The sequence below is a fragment of the Chiloscyllium plagiosum genome, unplaced genomic scaffold (assembly GCF_037043375.1).
Source record: "Chiloscyllium plagiosum isolate Xiang-an unplaced genomic scaffold, Cpla_swu_hap1 HiC_scaffold_13, whole genome shotgun sequence".
NCBI lineage: Eukaryota > Metazoa > Chordata > Chondrichthyes > Orectolobiformes > Hemiscylliidae > Chiloscyllium > Chiloscyllium plagiosum.
Genome location: NW_028270151.1, coordinates 15,185,890 through 15,206,461, shown reverse-complemented (window position 1 = coordinate 15,206,461; position 20,572 = coordinate 15,185,890). Strand labels below are relative to the sequence as shown.

The window sequence follows — 20,572 nt, the reverse complement described above, 5'->3', positions numbered from 1 at the left end:
CCTGACGAGATATGCTATGTATTTGCCTGGACTGTCACCATGCTCATATAATCTTTGCTTTGTAAAGGTAAGCTCCTTCTTTGCTGTCTGGGTGAGCACAGAATTCAATGCAGACCGCAGTGCCGTAATCCTCTGCAGCTTGACCAACAAGGGCCTGTCATAGTCAGCCTTATTGGCTGCCTTCAACCGAGCTTCAAGGAGATGTTGCTGCTCACCCTTCTGCCACTTCCTACTGGCAGAGTAGGAAGTAACTAACCCCCTGGCATCGGCTTTGGCAGTTTTCCAAAGGACGGATGGGCTATTAACTGAGCCTGAGTTAATGTTTAGGAACGCCTGAAATTCCCTAGAGAAGTACTCCAAAAACTTATTATCCTTGAGGATAAAGGGATCCATTTGCCAGTGCCTCGAACCCAGTGTAATGTCCTTAATCTTAACCAGCAGGTACACTGGAGTGTGATCGGAGATGGTAATACAACCAATCGTACAAGATGCCACCAAGTCCAGGGTTGCCATGGGGGTCAGAAAAAAATCAATCCTGGTGTGACATCTGTGTGGATTGGAAAAAATCCACACAGATGTCACAGATTGTTCCAGGTAGACCATTTAATCAAGTCATTAGCCATAACCTTCTGCAGTAACATTTAGATTCCAGAGAGGAAGAACTCGAACCACAAATCACTGAGTCTTAGTGTCGCAAAGTCCATCAAAAATAAAAACTACATAAACTAAAACCACTACCGTTAACAAACCTACAAAGCTATCAAAGATTATATACAACAAAAAACAAAAAGCAAACCAACATATAAAGTGCCAATGGCGCTGAAAAGAGGAAATCACTCCCTACCCAAAGGGGGCAACTACCAATCCCAAAACCCAATTTCCCATCCCACTGCCAATACTGCAGCCTGGGCACTTAAATACCTGAGGAGAAAGTGAGGGCTGCAGATGCTGGAGATCAGAGCTGAAAATGTGTTGCTGGAAAAGCGCAGCAGGTCAGGCAGCATCCGAGGAACAGGAGAATCGACGTTTCGGGCATAAGCCCTTCTTCAGGAATGAGGAAAGTGTGTCCAGCAGGTTAAGATAAAAGGTAGGGAGGAGGGATTTGGGGGAGGGGCGTTGGAAATGCGATTGGTGGAGGGAGGTCAAGGTGAGGGTGATAGGCCGGAGTGGGGTGGGGGTGGAGAGGTCAGGAAGAAGATTGCAGGTTAGGAAGGTGGTGCTGAGTTCGAGGGTTGGGACTGAGACAAGGTGGGGGGAGGGGAAATGAGGAAACTGGAGAAATCTGAGTTCATCCCTTGTGGTTGGAGGGTTCCCAGGCAGAAGATGAGGCGCTCTTCCTCCAACCGTCGTGTTGCCATGGTCTGGCGATGGAGGAGTCCAAGGACCTGCATGTCCTTGGTGGAGTAGGAGGGGGGAGTTAAAGTGTTGGGCCCAGCAGGCTAAGATAAAAGGTAGGGAGGAGGGACTTGGGGGACTTGGGACCTTCCCCTGCAACCGCAAGATATGCAAAACCTGCGCCCACACCTCCCCCCTTACTTCCCTCCAAGGCCCCAAGGGACACTTCCATATCCGCCACAAATTCACCTGCACCTCCACACACATCATCTATTGCATCCGCTGCACTTGATGTGGCCTCCTCTATATTGGGGAGACAGGCCGCCTACTTGCGGAACGTTTCAGAGAACACCTCTGGGACACCCGGACCAACCAACCCAACCACCCCGTAGCCCAACACTTTAACTCCCCCTCCCACTCCACCAAGGATATGCAGGTCCTTGGACTCCTCCATCGCCAGACCATGGCAACACGATGGTTGGAGGAAGAGTGCCTCATCTTCTGCTTGGGAACCCTGCAACCACAAGGGATGAACTCAGATTTCTCCAGTTTCCTCATTTCCCCTCCCTCCACCTTGTCTCAGTCAAATCCCTTGAATTCAGCACCACCTTCCTAACCTGCAATCTTCTTCCTGACCTCTCCGCCCCCACCCCACTCCGGCCTACCACCCTCACCTTGACCTCCCTCCACCTATCGCATTTCCAACGCCCCTCCCCCAAGTCCCTCCTCCCTACCTTTTATCTTAGCCTGCTGGACACACTTTCCTCATTCCTGAGGAAGGGCTTATGCCCGAAACGTTGATTCTCCTGTTCCTTGGATGCTGCCTGCTGTTCCCTGACCTGCTGCACTTTTCCAGCAACACATTTTCAGCACTTAAATACCTGAACCAGGTATAAACTGCTCATAAGTAGGCATGATAGAGATTGGAGCCAGCTTCTCCTTCATCTGCTTACCCAACATCTCACGAGATTTCAGGGCCTGGTAGATAACCGAGTCTGAGGATCCTGCAGGGTGGGCCATGGGCCCGGCCTCGGAAGCCCTCCTTCCTTCTTTGGCATCCCTGACCAGTGAAAACGCAGGTAAGTTGATTTTTCACAATTTCCTGGGACTCCACGACCTTTCCAGAGTCCCAGGATATCGCAATGGTCTGGGTTGGGTATGTTAGAAATTCGTCCGGCTTGTGCTGCGGTGCGGAGCTCTGCAACGCGATCCTCCTAGATCACCGCCATCTTAGATCCCCCGATTTCTTATTTTTACGTATGCCTGATGCTGCTCCTGGCATGTCTCCTCCAGCCTTCATTGGACGAGGGCTGATCACCTGGCTATGGTGATGGTAGAGTGGGAATATGGCATTGAGAATCAGCTATGTTCACAGCACAGCAGGCTCAAAGGGCTGAGTGACCTACTTTTTCACTGAATTTCAATGTTTCTGGGTTTCTGCTAAGTTTTTTTTTAGGTTCAATCCAGTCATCTTACCTGTATATCACCTTTGTACAACTCTCTGCTTTTTTCTTTAGTTTAATGCTTTCCTTAACTTCTTTAGTTAACCTTGGGTAATGTATCCTCCCTTGAAAATGTTCTTTATAGCAGGAATGCACTTATTCTGAAACATCGTGGGCGGCACGGTGACCCAGTGGTTAGCACTGCTGCCTCACAGCGCCTGTAGACCCGGGTTCAATTCCCGACTCAGGCGACTGACTGTGTGGAGTTTGCACATTCTCCCCGTGTCTGCGTGGGTTTCCTCCGGGTGCTCCGGTTTCCTCCCACAGTCCAAAGATGTGCGGGTCAGGTAAATTGGTCATGCTAAATTGCCCGTAGTGTTAGGTTAAAGGGGTAAAGGTAGGGGTATGGGTGGGTTGCGCTTCGGCGGGTCGGTGTGGACTTGTTGGGCCGAAGGGCCTGTTTCCACACTGTAAGTAATCTAATCTAATCTAATCCCTTTAATGTCTACCACTGCTTCTCTACACATCTATTTCTGAGCCTCATGTCCCAATTCCGTCTGCCAGCTCCACTTGCATGTCCCTGTGGTTGTCCTTCTTTAAGTTTAATACAGATCTTAAGATCCACTCTTTTCCCTTTCAAAGTGGCTATTTAATTTCAATTATATTATGATCACTACTACCTAGAGGTGTCTTTATTCCCATTCCATCAATCAATCATGTCTCATTGCACAAAACCAAGTCTAGAATAGCCTGCTATCTGTACTCTTTGCTATCTTCCTTCACCCTCCTCTCTGACCTTTAACCTCCATCCCCACCCCCATTCACCTATTGTACTCTTTGCTACCTTTTCCCACCCTCCTCTCTGACCTATCACCTCCATGCCCACCCATATTCGCCTATTGTACTCTTTGCTACCTTCCTCCACCCTCCTCTCTGACCTTTAACCTCCATCCCCACCCCCATTCACCTATTGTACTCTTTGCTACCTTTTCCCACCCTCCTCTCTGACCTATCACCTCCATGCCCACCCATATTCGCCTATTGTACTCTTTGCTACCTTCTCCCACCCTCCTCTCTGACCTATCACCTCCATGCCCACCCCCATTCGCCTATTGTACTCTTTGCTACCTTCCCCCACCTTCCTCTCTGACCTATCACCTCCAACCCCACCCCCATTCACCTATTGTACTCTTTGCTACCTTCTCCCCAGCTCCCCACCCCATTTATCTCTCCACCCTCAAGGCTTCCTGCCTCTATTCCTGATGAAGGGCTTTTGCCCGAAACGTCGATTTTCCTGATCCTCGGATGCTGCCTGACCTGCTGTGTTTTTCCAGCACCACTCTGACCTAGCCTGCTATCTGGTCCATTCCAGATTTTGTTACTCTGAGAAAGTCTCTCAAAATCACTCTATCAATTCCTCAACAAGCCTACTGATCAAGATAGGGGATCAAACTTGTAACAAATGCAACAAATCAAGAGATGAAGTTGAGGCAGAAGAGCAATACTAATGTGGACAATGGAGGGACAAAAAAAGAGAATATATCAGCAATCAAGACTCCATAATACAAAGGTAACAAATAAAGCAAACTTTGCAAAACTGACAAACCTTAACAGTTTCTCATAATACTGGTTATTGATTTACCTGCTCCTTATGCTGCATAAATTGGAAATAAAGAGCTGCAGGCTGGAAACAAAGTCACAGAAGGGAGCACCTCCTCCATATCCTTTGTCCCTCGAGATCCTTTGTCAAACTTCATATTCAAAACAATCTGCTTCTTGCAGTAATCGTTATTTAAAGCATCTCTTTCCCCTTACGCACTGAATTTCCATTTTGAAGAACTCAACCTCTGTCTTACTCAGATGAAGTATCCTTCACATTGCTTCTGTCCTTTCACATCCTTTTTTGAAGTGTCAAGCTGTGATGAGTCACTCTCTAGTTTAGCTTTGTAATACAGCTATTCAAGCACCTCTTCAGGTGGATAAATGCCACTATCAGGCAGCTGCCAATTTAGCTGTGTCACTTTAACTCAAAGTTACAGTTAGCTACTTACAGGTTAGAATCTGACACATCTCAATTTGAAAAAGAAATACCACTTGAATTCTCATCTTGAAACAAAATCACAGGGACACTCACTTCGGTAAAGTCTTTCCTCACACTGACCATACATTCTTACTGGCAAAAGTCAACCACACTGCTTTGGGTCTGCAGTCACCTATAGGCCAGTGCAGGTAAGGATGGTAGATCTCCTTCACTCGAGGAAACTAGAGAACTAGAGAACTAGATGGTGGAGGGAGGGGGGGGGGTGTTCCTAATAATTGATACATGGTCACCATTAGGCTACCTTTTCATTCCAGTTTCTAGTGAATTCAAATTTCACTATCTATCATGGTATGATTTGAATATTAGTGCCTTAAATTTTAATCTCAGGCTCAGGATTACTACTTCAATCACATTAACAGTGTGCCACCACCTCCCTATTTACAAGATCCCTCAGCATTATGATATTTGGCAGTTTATCATCATTAAAACAATATTCTGCCTTTCTATTCTTCCTGCTAAAGTGGACAACATTTCATTTTTTCACATTATGTTATGTTGGCCAAACTTTACCCATTCACTTAACCGTCTTTGTCCTGTTCAGAACTGACGTTAATACTTCTCTTTGTATTGTTAGCAATTAGTTACAATACAGTCAGTCCCTTCATCCAAGTCATTAACATGGATTGTAAGTTGTTGATGCCTCAGCACTGATCCTTGTGGCACTCCACTAGGTACAGATATTATTAGGGACTGGTATTGTGATAATGTCACTGGGCTATCAAACCAGAATGGAAAAACTGAGGACTGCAGAGACTGGAGATCAGAGTCGAGAGTGTGGTGCTGGAAAAGCACAGCCGGTCAGGCAGCATCCGAGGAGCAGGAGAATCAATGTTTCAGGTATAAGCCCTTCATCATAAGCGATGTTTTGGGCATAAGCCCTTATGTCCGAAAAGTCGATTCTCCTGCTCCTCAGATGCTGCCTGACCTGCTGTGCTTTTCCAGCACCACACTTGTATCAAACCAGAATAGTAAACTAAATCTCTGGGGACATGGGTTTGAATCCCATTATGACTGATGGTAAAATTAGATGTCAATAAAATTTGGAATATAAAGCTAGTTTAATGGTGGCCATTGTCTTGTTCACTGATGTTCTTTAGGGAAGGAAATTGTCTGGTTTACATATGATTCCAGACCAACAGCAATGGGATTAACTCTTAGCAAAGAGCAATAAATGTTTGCCTGGCCACATTCCATCAGCAAATTTTAAAAAAGTTGAAAGTCACCCATTTATTCTGATTCTTTATTTCCTGGTACTCAATTTTCTACTTGCCCACTGAACATTTTAGTTGTAACATTTTTTTTGTGCCACCTTATTGAATATCTTTTGGAAATCCAAAGACTTTTGTCAAAAATAAAAGCAATGGAGGGGGTGAATAGCCAAGGTCTTTTCCCTGGGGTGGGGGGCACTACAGGGCATAGGTTTAAGGTGAGCGGAGAGATATTTGAAAGGGACGTATTTGGCAACTTTTTCATGCAGAGGATGGTGTGTGTATGGAATGAGCTGCCAGAGGAAGTGGTGAAGGCTGGTACAATGACAACATTTAAAAGGCCTCTGGATGGGTATATGAATAGAAAGGGTTTAGATTCCTTACAGTATGGAAACAGGCCCTTTGGCCCTCAAGACCACACCGACCCTCCAAAGAGTAACCCACCCAGACACATTCTCCTACCCTATATTTATCTCTGACTAATGCACCTAACACTAAGGGCAACTTAGCATGACCAATTCATCTGACCTGCACATCATTTGGATTGTGGGAGGAAACTGGAGCCCAGGAGGAAACCCACGCAGACATGGGGAAAATGTGCAAAGTCCATAGAGACAGTCAGGCAAGGTGGGAATCAAACCCAGGTCCCTGGTGCTGTGAGGCTGCAGTACTAGCCACTGAACCACTGTGCCATCTGCAAAAGGCTTGCAAATGACACTAAATTAATTTAGGACATCTGGTCAGCATGAAACAGTTGGACACAAGGGTCTGCTTCCATGTTGTACATCTCCCTGACTAATCCCTTTTATCCATTCTGCTTGCTATATTTTCACAGAACTTTAATGTATTTGGCAAGCACAAATTCCTGGTCACCAAACTATGTTGACTCTGCCTGAGGGTATTATAATCTCCTAAATGTCCTGCTGCTACCTTCTTGATAACGGATCCAGCATTTTCCCCATTAATATCATGTCATGTGAGACTAACTGGCCTATACATCATTGTTTTCTGTCTCCCTTCTTTCTGAAATATTGGTGTTTCAATCGTGATTTACCAATCCATTTTGACCTTTCCAAAAGACTAGATGTTGACAGAGTGGCTTTCAGGAATAGTGTGTACATTAGGCAATATCTTTCAAAATTCTATTGATTCTGGAAAGGTTCCTGCAGACAGGAATGTTGCAAATGCAACCCCGACATTTAAGAAGGAGGAAAGTGAGAATGTGTTACTTTAATGTCAGTAGTGGGGAAAATGTTGGAATTTATAAAGGATGTGACAACCAGACACTTGGAAAATAGTTTTATGATTTGGCAGAGTCAACACAGATTCATAAAGGTGAACTTACGTTCAACAAACCTGGTAAGAGTTTTTTTTAAACTTGTGACATAGATAAAGGAGAAACAGTGGACATGGTGCATTTTGATTTTCAGAAGGGGTTTGACAGGCTCCTTCACAGGTTAACAAACAAAATTTGAGTGCATGGGAATCAGAGGTAAGTACTAATAACTGGTTAACAAGCAGAAAACAGTGAGTAGGAATAAATAACCAGGCAGGCTGTTAGTGGTGGTGCATCATAAGGATCATTACTGAAAATACAGCTGTTCACATTCGATATAAATAATTCGGTTTTGGGGAATCAAATGTGGTATTTTTAAATGTGCTGATGACACAGAATTAGACAGCAGTGTAAGTAATGAGAAGGCTGCAAGGAGGCTTCAAGGGGACTTGGACAGGCTAAATGAATGGTCTAAACATGACAAATGGAATAAAATGTGAATAAGTGTAAAGTTATTCACCTCAGTTGAAAAAAAAAGACAGAAAGAGAACTCTTAAACGATGAAAGATTGGTAAGTGTTGATATCCAAAGGTACCCGGGTGTCCTTGTTCATGACTCACTAAAACGTAGCAGGCAAGTAAAACAAACAATTAGGAAGGCCAGGATTGATTATGATCATTTTCAGTTCCTCCTTCCCTTTTGCCCCTGCTTTTTGACAATTCTTCTGATTTGTATGTCTGTTAATGCAAAGACAGATAAAAATATTTGTTCAAAGCTTTTTCCATTTCTTTGTTTCCCATTATTAATTCCCTAGCCTCACTCACTAAAGAACCAATGTTCAGTTCTGCAATTCTTTTCTGTTTTCATTTACTTGTAGAAGCATTTACAGTCTGTTTTCATGGCCCAAATCTTCTGGTCTCCAAATCTTCAGAGAACAGATGGTGACTGAAGATGCAGTTCTGGAGCTGTTTAGCAAGTTTCAACTTCCAATGGACAGTAGCTCTGTTCCCTGGAATCCTTTGTCTGTGTTTCTCTCTCTGAGTTTGAGTTGGAGACTTGAGACAATTACATTAGAACCAAGTGCAGGAGTAGGCCGTCTGGCCCCTTGAGCCTGCTCCACCATTCAATGAGATCGCGGCTGATCTTTCTGTGTCTCAGATTCACTTATCCGCCCTCTCGCTGTAACCCTTAATTCCTTCATTGTTCAAAAAAAATCCATCTTAGCTTTAAAAACGTTTACTGAAGTAGCATCAACTACTTCACTGGGCAGGGAATTCCACAGATTCACAACCCTCTGGGTAAAGAAGTTCTTTCTCAATTCTTAAATCTGCTCCCCCTAATTTTGAGGCTATGCCCTCTTGTCCTAGTTTCACCTCCCAGTGGAAACATCTTTTCTACTTCTATCTTATCTATTCTCTTTATAATTTTAAATGTTTTTATAAGATCCCCCCTCATTCTTCTAAATTCCTATGAATATAATCCCAATCTACTCAGTGTCTCCTCATAAGCCAACCCCCTCAACTCTGGAATCAACCAAGTGAGCCTCCTCTGCAAGCCCTGCAGTGCCAGTACCAATTCTGTGGTACTCACCTCAAAAGTCACCCAGGAAATGTTATACAGATTAAAACCTAGTCTGACATCTGAGTAACAACACAACTGATCTCCAAATCATCCTCCCAGTGTCCTTTGACTATTTCCCTGACCACCAAACTACCTAATCTCCTGATCCGACTGAATTCTTCATTCAATCTCAATGACCACTCCCTCATCCTGATTACCATTTCTGACCAGACAGCTAGCCTTCAAACCCTAACCAACCTTCCTCATCAGACAACTATTACCTGACCAGATTAATAATTTGACCAAATGATTAGCTTCCTGACCCAATACAGCCTGATACTCCCACACTACCACTGGACAACATCTTCCTATCCACCTGACTAACTCTGCCGATTGTCTGATTACCTTCCTGACCCAATCGAATTATCCTCCATCCAACCTTCCAGACCACCTGATTCCTGAAGAAGGGCTTATGCCCGAAACGTCGATTCTCCTGTTCCCTGGATGCTGCCTGACCTGCTGCGCTTTCCCAGCAACACATTTTCAGCTACCTTCTTGACATGACCTGACTCCCCTCCCAAGCTGACTGTTGTTATTGAATACCCAAATACCCTCCCACCTTGGGCAAATCCCCTCTGACCATCTGACAACCTTTTAACTCAACTACCCACTCACCCACCTCACCCACTCAAGTGGAGACAGTGACTTAATGGTCATGGCAAGTCTGGTGTGTGAAGAGGGACTGGAGTTCCGAGCAAAGATGGGGGCAGAGAATCTCATAGAAGCCTATAAAATTCTAACAGGAGTAGACAGGGTAAACACAGGAAGAAAATTCCTAATCACCGGGGAGTCCTGAACAAGGAGTCACTGTCTAAGGATATGGGGTAGGCCACTTAAGGCTGAGATGAGGAGAAATTTCTTTACCCACCTCGTGATGAACCTGTGGAATTCACTGCCACAGAAAGTAGGTGAGGCCAAAGCATTTCAGGAAGGAGTTAGAAATTAGGAATAGGGTACAGTATTGAGTTGGTTGGTCGGCAGTGAGCATAATTGAATGGCAGAGCAGGCTTGATGGGCCAAATGGCCTATTCCTGCTCCTATCTTCCATGCTTACTTTCTATGTAATATTGTTAGATTAGTAATACACAGACCCAGGTTAAAATCCTGGGGCCATGATTCCTAATCCCATCTGATGGAATTTAAATTCTGCTAATAAATCTGGAAATAAAAACTATCTCAATAATGACCAAGACAACCATCATTCACTGTTTTAAAAAGAAATAGTTTACTGATAAGCTTTCGAGAGGGAAATCTGCTTGTCCTTACCAGGTCTGACCTACATGTGACTCCAAACCCACAGTAATATGGTCGATACCTAACTGCCCCCTGAACTGGCCTAATAAGCCAGAGTTGGAAGGCAATTAAGAGTAGGTAATAAATGCTGGCCTTTCTAATAATGCTCACATTCTATGAAGGAACAAAGAAGAAGGTCCACCTTATCCACCAACCTCTTCACTCTCTCAGTTACTAACCCATTCAGCTTGTCATGCATTCACTAATATTTAGACTGGGCTACCAAACTTACCATAATACAGCTAAGAATATAAAAATGGGGCATGCCCTGTCTTTCTCAGAACATTTTTCTTCCCAATAGAATTCCTCAATGGACAATGCGCTGTGCATTCCTGGGAAAGCTGACCTGGTAGAATCAGGAAGTAGTATCAAACCTGGGAAATTAATAAGTGCAGTGGCAACATGACCATTGTGGATACTGCTTAAAAGATCGAAGCATCTCGCCCTTGCCAGTTTTCTTTCAGAGTGTATCTTCTCCTTCTTTATTTTGCTGCTGGGCACAATTACCGTTCAATTATGCAAACTTTATCTAAGAAGTCCTTCTACAGCCCTAGTAATATGATTCAGGTACAGTAAAGTTCCAACAATGCAGCTGCCTCTTTCTCCAGTACTGCTGCCAGTGTTGCATGAAACAAAGGCCTTTCCCCCCCACCAATCTTTAATGTGTAGGTGCCGGTGTTGGACGAGGGTGGACAAAGTGAGGACTGCAGATGCTGGAGATCAGAGCTGAAAAATGTGTTGCTGGAACCCTTCTTCAGGAAACGTCGATTCTCCTGCTCCTTGGATGCTGCCTGACCTGCTGTGCTTTTCCAGCAACACATTTTCAGCCAGGGTGGACAAAGTCAGAAGTCAAGAGGGTGGACAAAGTCAGAAGTCAAGATTAGAGCGGTGCTGGAAAAGCACAGCAGGTCAGGCAGCATCTGAGGAACAGGAAAATCAATGTTTCAGGCAGGAGCCCTTCATCAGGAGTCCTCATTCCTGATGAAGGGCTCCTGCCCAAAACGTCGATTTTCCTGCTTCACGGATGCTGCCTGACCTGCGGTGCTTTTTCAGCACCACTCTAATCTCCAGCATCTGCAGTTCTCACCTTCACCTGGACAAAGTTAGAGTCAGGATATAGTCCAACACGTTTATTTGAAATCACAAACTTTCAAAGTATTGCCACTTCCTCACCTGAGATTTTCCAGTAATTTTTCATTTTGTTTCTGATTTCCAGAAACTGACACTCTTTATTTTTGTTCAGTCCAGAAATTCTCAGTGGCACAGTGGCTAGCACAGCTGCCTTACAGCACCAGGGACCTGGCTTGAATTCCACCCACAGGCAACCGTCTGTGTGGAGTTTGTCCATTCTCCCTGCATCTGTGCAGGTTTCTGCAGGGTGCTGCAGTTTCCTCCCACAGTCCAAGGATGTGCAGGTTAGGTGGTTGAGCCAGGGGAAGTGCAGAGATAGGGTGGGATGCTCTTTGGAGGGCCAGTGCTATGGGTAAAGTGGCCTGCTTCCATACTGTAAGCAATTCTGTGATTATTACCTTTGTAGGAGAAAGTGAGGACCGCAGATGCTGCAGAGTCAGAGTCGAAAAGCAAGGTGCTGGAAAAATAAACTGCAGGTCAGAAGAGTTAATGTTTCAGGCATAAGCCCTTTATCAGGAATGTGAAGAGGGAAGGGGCATGAGAAATAAATGGGGGTGGGGAGGTACCTGGGAAGGCCAGTGGGGAGGGTGGAGCAACCAGGTGGGAAGGAAGATGTACAAGAAGGGACAAGTCAAGAGGGCAGTGCCGCTTTGGAGGGTTTAGGTTAGTTTAGATTCCCTACAGGATGGAAACAGGCCCGTCAGCCCAACAAGTCCACACCAACCATCTGAACAGTAAGCCACACAGACCCATTCCCCTACCTATATTTACCCCTGACTAACGCACCTCCCTGCCTCTATTCCTAATGAAGGACTTTTGCCCGAAATGTCGATTTTCCTGCTCCTCTGATGCTGCTTGACCTGCTATGCTTTTCCAGCTATATGTAACTAGAAATGTTGATGAGGGTCGAGCTGTGGATGTGGTGTATATGGACTTCAGCAAGGCATTTGATAAGGTTCCCCATGGTAGGCTCATTCAGAAGGTCAGGAGGAATAGGATTCAGGGGAACATAGCTGTCTGGATACAGAATTGGCTGGCCGACAGAAGACAGCGAGTGGTAGTAGAAGGAAAATATTCTGCCTGGAAGTCTGTGGTGAATGGTGTTCCACAGGGCTCTGTCCTTGGGATTCTATTGTTTGTAATTTTTATTACTGACTTGGATGAGGGGATTGAAGGATGGGTCAGCAAGTTTGCAGATGACACAAAGGTTGGAGGTGTCGTTGACAGTATAGAGGGCTGTTGTAGGCTGCAGCAGAACATTGACAGGATGCAGAGATGGGCTGAGAGGTGGCAGATGGAGTTCAACCTGGATAAATACGAGGTGATGCATTTTGGAAGGTTGAATTTGAAAGCTGAGTACAGGATTAAGGATAGGATTCTTGCAGTATGGAGGAACAGAGGGATATTGGGGTGCAGGTACATAGATCCCTTAAAATGGTCACCCAAGTAGACAGGGTTGTTAAGAAAGCATATGGTGTTTTGGCTTTCATTAACAGGGGTATTGAGTTTAAGAGTCGTGAGATCTTGTTGCAGCTCTATAAAAATTTGGTTAGACCGCACTTGGAATACTGCGTCCAGTTCTGGTCGCCCTATTATAAGAAAGATGTGGATGCTTAGGGGAGGGTTCAGAGGAGGTTTACCAGGATGCTGCCTGGACTGGAGGGCTTATCTTATGAGGAGAAGTTGACTGAGCTCAGACTTTTTTCATTGGAGAAAAGGAGGAGGAGAGGGGACCTAATTGAGGTATACAAGATAATGAGAGGCATAGATAGAGTCGATAGCCAGAGACTATTTCCCAGGGCAGAAATGACTAACATGAGGGGTCATAGTTTTAAGCTGGTTGGAGGAAAGTATAGAGGGGATGTCAGAGGCGGATTCTTTACACAGAGAGTTGTGAGAGCATGGAATGCTTTGCCACCAGCAGTTGTGGAGGCAGGGTCATTGGGGACATTTAAGAGACTCCTTAACATGCATATGGTCACAGAAATTTAAGGGTGCATACATAAGGATCAGTAGTCGGCACAACATGGTGGGCTGAAGGGCCTGTTCTGTGCTGTACTGTTCTATGTTCTATGTTCACTCTGATCTAAACTAACGCGCCTAACACCATGGGCAATTTAGCATGGCCAATCCACCTGACCTGCACATCTTTGGACTGTGGGAGGAAACCGGAGCATCCAGAGGAAACCCACACAGACACGGGGAAAATGTGCAAACTCCACACAGACAGTCACCTGAGGTGGGAAAATGAACCCAGGTCCCTGGTGCTGTGAGGCAGCAATGCTAACCACTGGTTTGATCTGGGATGAGGTGGGAGGTGGGATATTTAGAAACTGGTGAAGTCGATGTTGATGCCGTGTGGTTGGAGGGTCCAAAGGCGGAAGATGAAGTGTTCTTCCTCCAGTCGGTGGGTGACTTGGATTTGGCAGTGGAGGAGACCCAGGACTTGCATGTCCTTGGGGAAGTGAGGGGGTTGAAGTTATCAGCCACAGGGCGGCGGGGTTGTTTGGTGTGTGTAGTTTTGTTTCTATTTGTTTTGACCCTAGCAACTCATCCATGCTCTGTGAGCATTTCCTCATTTCCTAATCCTACCCACATACGTAATTATTTTAAACCAACCTGTTCAGACATGTTATGACATAGCTTCAGGGTTGGTGATTGGAATCAAGGCCTTCAAGTGACACTATCCCTGCACCACTAGACAGTGTTTTATTAACCCAGTGCTGCCATTCAGTCAGACAAATGAGTCACTTTGTGGCAGCAGTCCAGTTCAAACCTAATCTCCAGACACAGTGGAGCTTAAGTCCAGTAACCTTGGCCCTCTTGGTCACATTATTGTTTCTGGGTTTCACAGCAGAAGTCAAAGCTGCCCTCATCTGATGAACAGAATTTCTTATGAATATTAGATTTAGTTGGCTGGATAGTTGGTTTATAAACCAGACTGACATCAACAGCATGGATTCAATTCCTTCACCGACTGAGGTTAGCACGCAGGACTCTCCTTCTCAATCTCTCCTTTTGCCTGAGGCATGATGAGACTCAGCTTAAACTACCACCAATCATCTGTCCCTTTCTAATGCCCTATGGTCTGGTAGGACTATGGTGAATTTACCTCATGCGTGAAATGTGGGCATCATTAAGCTAGGAGAAAGTGAGGGCTGCAGGTGCTGGAGATCAGAGCTAAGAGTGAAGTGCTGGGGAAGCACATCGGGTCAGGCAGCATCTGAGGAGCAGGAGAATCTACGTTTCAGACAAAAGCCCTTCCTAATGAAGTGTTTATGCCTGAAACATTGATTCTCCTGCTCCTTAGATGCTGTCTGACCTGCTGTGCATCATTGGCTAGGCCAACATTTATTGCCCTTGGTCTGAGTGACTTACTCAGCCACTTCAGAGTCAGCCAATTTGCATCTGGAGTCACGTGTAGGCCAGACCAGATAAGGATGGCAGATTCCCTTCCCTCAGGGATATAAGTGAGCTGTTGACATATTTAGAACAATCAACAATGGTCACCATTAGACTGGCTTTTAATTCTAGATTTCATTGAATTTAAATTTCACCATATGCCATGGTGGGATTCAAATCTATGTCCCCCAGAATATTCTCATGAGACTCTGGATTTCTCGCCTGGTGACATTATCACTAGGCCCATGACCAGCCCATGTTGCAGCATTTGATTATTGTGAACAAAATGTATTATTTCTATCTTTATAAAGAAAACCTAACATATGAAATAAGAACATGAAGAGGCCATTTGGCCTATCAAACCTGCTCCATCATACAATCTGATCATAGCAGCTTATAGACTTCAACTCTGCCTTCCACCATTCTTTGTGTCTGTTGATTATCTGAGAATCAAAAAAGTCTGTCTACTCCAACCTTGAATATATTCAGTGATGACACGTGCAAAACACCCATAGATTCGCATAACTTTGCGTGAAAATAATTCTCCTCAGCCCAGTTCTAAATGAAATGTCTTTACCGCTCGCATATAAAACATTGATGTATGTGCATCAATATATTTTGCAAATATATTGCTCTCTCTGACTTCTGATAACGTTTTATCAATGACTCTGATATTTTCCACTGTCCGTCAAAAACAAGCATTCACTTGTTAAAATGCAGTACCAGATGTATTCCGTATGACACATGTTTGAAAGGTCTGCTCATTTCCCTGACTCTGCTTATTTATCACTTGACTGTAACGCTTCATTTATCAAAGTTGACAGCTTGTACTTCATCGAGAGGCAAGTGGACTTTCCATTAATTACTGCCCTGTAGGAGTGACATTTAGCCATGCAAGATCTGTGCTTTAAAAAAGTTAACCAGTCTCCTTTTTTTTTTGAGTTCTGCTCATGTCTCACTAATTCCTAATAATCTAATTTCAGGTGAACATTTGCAATTCAAGAGAGCCTTTATCACATCATCCTCGTCTGAGATTTAGACTGATTCTGGCTCAGATTGATGGAATGAACGTCCTTTCTCTCTGCTGAGGTTCAGAATGCTATTTGAAAGTAAGGCTAGAGTGCAGCGCGGAGCACATTTAATTGAGCCATTTCAGAGAATTCACAGAATGAATGGCATGTAAACTATTGGTAGCGTGACAATAAATTTCAGCATTTTATTTATCCATGTCACTGACCTTCTCTCATTGATCCAGCATTCTTCTCTATCACAGTGTCTGAAATGGAGGGAAGCAGAAGATTGAGTTGGAAGCTTAAGGCATTAGGTAGAAATGTGTTAAGTGTGCATTAAAAATAGCCTGTTACGAGTTTCACAGAGTAAAGGTAAAGTCGCCATTGTCCCAGAGGACCAAAGGGTTGCTCTGTCATTACAGAGAGATGACTGGTGGTGAGATGAACCTGAAGGTCACATGAGGGGTGTGGTTGAGAGGCAAGGCCTCCTGGTAACCTGAGCCTGTGTGGACGTTGTAAAGGGAGCTGTTTAGCATCTTCTCATTATGAGTAATAACAGCTTCCCTGGAATCCACATAAGAACTAGGAGCAGGAATAGGCCATCTGGCCCCTCGAACCTGCTCCACCATTCAATAAGATCATGGCTGATCTTTCCATGGACTCAGCTCCACTTACCGCCCGCGGACCATAACCCTTAATTCCTTTACCATTCAAAAATCAATCTATCTTAAGAACATTCAATGAGGTAGCCTCAACTGCTTCACTGAGCAGGGAATTCCACAGTCAAAAGGTGTGGTGCTGGAAAACACACTGGTCAGGCAGCATTCGAGGAGCAAGAGAGTCAACATTTTGAGCATAAACTCTTCATCAGGAATGATGGCTTATGCCCAAAATGTCGATTCTCCTGCTCCTCGGATGCTGCCTGACCGGCTGTGCTTTTCCAGCACCACACTCTCGACTCTGATCTCCAGCATCTGCAGCCCTCACTTTCTCCTAGGGAAATTCCACAAATTCACAACTGCTTGGGAGAAGACGTTCCTCCTCAAGCATCTTTGAGAATCACAATTTTTTTTAAAAATGTCGTCATTCATGTCACCGGCTAGGGTATCATTTAATGCCTATCTCTAATTGCACAGAGGGCAGTTAAGAGTCAAACACATTGCTGTGGGTCTGGAGTCACATATAGACCAGACCAGGTAAGGATGGCAGTTTCCTTCCCTGAAGGACAAAAGTGAATCAGATGGGTTTTGTCTGACAATCAGCAATAGTTTTGTGGTCATCATTAAACTCCTATTTCCAGACTATTATTGAATTCAAATTCCACCATCTGCTATGACAGGATTTGAACCCACGTTGAACCCATTTGAATATTACCTGGGTTTCTGGATTAAGAGTCTAGCAATAATACCACTAGGCCTTTGCCTACACTAACATTGATCCAACATTTGAACTGGCCCAGCAGCATAAACCCTGTGGCATTGGCAAAGATCAGAGGCTGAGCATTATTCAGCGAGTGACTCACCGACTCACCAAAATCCCTCTTGCAAGCTGGGACTGTTCTGGAACATTCTCTGCCTGCCTTGAATGGGTTGCATTTGTCTATCTCAGGATACTGAGTAGACCAGGACTTTTGTGGCACCGTGGTACAGCCCCTACCTCAGAGTCAGGAGGCCCAGTCTCCAGAAATGTGTATTAACATTTCTGAACAGGTTGATTTGGAAAATACGTACAGGATAGGCCATTTAGGATTGAGATGAGGAGGAATTTCTTCACTCACACAATACTGAGCCTGTGGAATTGTCTACAACAGAAAGCAGTTGACGACAAAGCATTGAGTGCTTTCATGGAGATGTTCGATATAGTTCTGAGGGATAAAGGTATCAAAGGCTATAGGCAGAAAGCAAAAACAGTGTACTGAGTTGGAAGGTCAACCATGATCATATTGAATGATGGAGCGGACTTGAAGGGCTGAATGGCCTCCTCCCATTCCTGTTTTCTATGTTTCTTCATTTATGTTATCCAGGACATGGCTGGATCGGTTTGCCAGCCAACACACTCTCTGTCTACCATGGCTACAGTGTACCCACAAGTCCTCATCAATGCCTCCTATTGGGAGGAAGGTGAAAATCAAACCAGTTCCTTACCTGAAATAACAACCGAAGGTGCTGGAAAATCAGGCACTCTGACAGAGAAGCAGAGCAAACATTTCAAGTCCAGTATGACCCTTCTTCTGCTGAATTCATCCAGCACATCTTTATAAAATTCAGATTTCCGGCATCCTGATTTTAAGGCCCTGGGTGTGTCAGGAATTTAACCAATCCCAATCTTTCACCAATGTATTAACACATGGCTGGGGCAGGTGGACCTTCTGGTTGGGAGGATTGTGCATGTCTGGAACAGGCTGCCAGAGGAAGAGGTGGAGGCTGATACAATGACAACGTATAAAAGGAATCTGAATGGGTATTTGAATAGGAGGGATTTAGAGGGATATGGGCCAAGTGCTGGCAAATGGGACTAGGTCAGATTGGGATATCTGGTCAGCTCAGGCAAGTTGGACCGAAGGGTCTGTTTCCGTGCTATATAGCTCTATGCCTGTGATAAATGGTTGCTTTCCACCACTTTGGTTCTGAAATAGTGTGTTCAAATCAAATAGCAATTTGCAATCTCCTCATATTTTATTTTTAGATCTCTTGCTGCTTCCTTTCTGGGGATCATTGTGCACTGTTTAAACATCAGGGAGGCTTTGAATTTTCAGAGGTGTCTTGAAGCAGACTCACTGTTTGATTGCAATCTGCTGGGAATGCAAGTTTTGTTTTGTTATTTTCAGCAAAGTTTTGACGGGGCGTTGGCTGAAATTTACAGGAAACAGTAATGTGACTGGAAATTACACAGGGCCATATGGGGAATCCAGAGCAGTATTTGAGAAGAGTGGCGTTATTTCAGATAAAACAGAGAACTGCAGATGCTGGAAATCTGGAAACAAAAAGCAGACATTGCTGGCAGCATCTGTGGAGAAAGAAAGTACAGCCACTGCTGCAGTGATTCTTCTTCAGAAGTTATTTAGGATGTTCAGCAAATGACTCACCTGACTCCCCAAAATTTCTCTCATTAACAAGGTGCATGCAGATTATTGAGAATGTTGAGCAAGTTATTTAAAATGTTTTGAAGAAGGGTCATTGCACCTGAGAGATTAACTCTGCTTTCTCTGCTCAAGCGGTAGACAGGGTGGTTAGGAAGGCATTTTTGACACACTTGCCTTCATTGGCCAGAGCACTGAGTATAAGAGTTGAGATACCATTGTTGTGGCTGTACAGGACATTGGTGAGATCGCTTTTAGAACACTGTTCAATTCTGGTTGCCCTCCTACAGGAAGGATGTTGTTAACTTGAGACGGTTCAGAAAAGATTTGCAAAGATGTTGCTGGGAATGGATGGTTTGGGTTTTATTGGGAGAGGCTGAATAGGCTGGGCCATTTTTTCCCTGGAGGGTCGGAGGCTGAGGGGTGACCTGACAAAGGTTTATAAAATCATGAGGGGTATGGATAGGGTGAATCTTTTTCCCAGGGTGGAGGAGTCCAAGGTTTAAGGTGAGAGGGGAAAGATTTAAAAAGGACCTGAGGGGTAACTTTTTTCACACAGGGGGTGGTGCATGTATGGAATGAGCTGCCAGAGGACGTAATGGAGGCTGGTACAATTACAACATTTAAAAGGTATTTGGATGGGTAGGTGAATAGAAAGGAGAAAGTGAGGACTGCAGATGCTGGAGATCAGAGTCAAGGTCAGAGTGGTGCTGGAAAAGCACAGCAGATCAGGCAGCACCAGAGGAGCAGGAAAATCGGCTTTTCAGGCCTCCCCGAGGCTCCCAGCCTTATTCCTGATGAAGGGCTTTGCCCAAAACATCGATTTTCCTGCTCCTCGGACGCTGCCTGACCTGCTGTGCTTTTCCACTCTGATCTTGACATATGAATAGAAAGGGCTGGGAAGGATATGGGCCAAGTGGGACTAGGTCAATTTGGGATATCTGGTCAGCCAGGAGAGGTTGGACCACAGGGTCTGTTTCTGTGCTGTACAGTTCTATGACTCTATGACATGTTATTAAACTGGAAGGGGTGCAAAAAATATTTACAAGGCTGTTACCAAAACTGGAGGGTTTGAGTATAAGAAAAGGCCGAATAGGCTGGATCTTTTTTCCTTGAAGCGCAGGAGGCTGAAGGGTGACCTTATAGAGGTTTGTCAAATCGTGAGGGGCATATATAAGGTGAATAGCCAAGGTCTTTTCTCCAGAGTGGGGGAGTCCAAAACTAGAGGGTATAGATTTAAGTTGAGAGGGGAAAGATTTACAAGGGACCTAAGGGGCAACTTTTTCACACAGGGGAGGGCTACGTATATGGAATGAACTGCCAGAGGAAGTGGTGGAGGTGGGTACAGTTACAACATTTGAAATACATTTGGATGAGTACATGGATAGGAAAGGTTTAGAAAGATATGGGCCAAAATTAGAGGCATTAGTTCAGTTTAAGAGTTGGGGTGAACGGTCTGTTTCCCTGCTGTATGACTCTATGTTGCCAGACCTGCTGAGTTTCTCCAGCAATTTCTGCTTTTGCTCGTTACTACGGATGCTGTTAAGTACTGTGAGTCCTGGGTGGGGGGGGGGGGGGATTGTTGTCGCAGTAGTTGTTGTTGTTGTTGTTGTTCGGGGCGCTAGGTGAATGAAGGAGCTCCCTCGCCAGCCTACCCCCAGCTGACTGCGAGATC

General features: G+C 44.8%; 1 long non-coding RNA gene across 1 annotated transcript; it reads left to right on the top strand.

The window, feature by feature from the left end:
- The first annotated feature begins 2,156 nt into the window (after positions 1–2,156).
- On the top strand, positions 2,157–16,013 carry LOC148148246 (uncharacterized). Its single transcript, XR_015759000.1, has 3 exons — positions 2,157–2,414; positions 4,150–4,347; positions 15,792–16,013. It is a non-coding gene; the product is annotated as an uncharacterized LOC148148246 (long non-coding RNA).
- Positions 16,014–20,572: the final 4,559 nt, after the last annotated feature.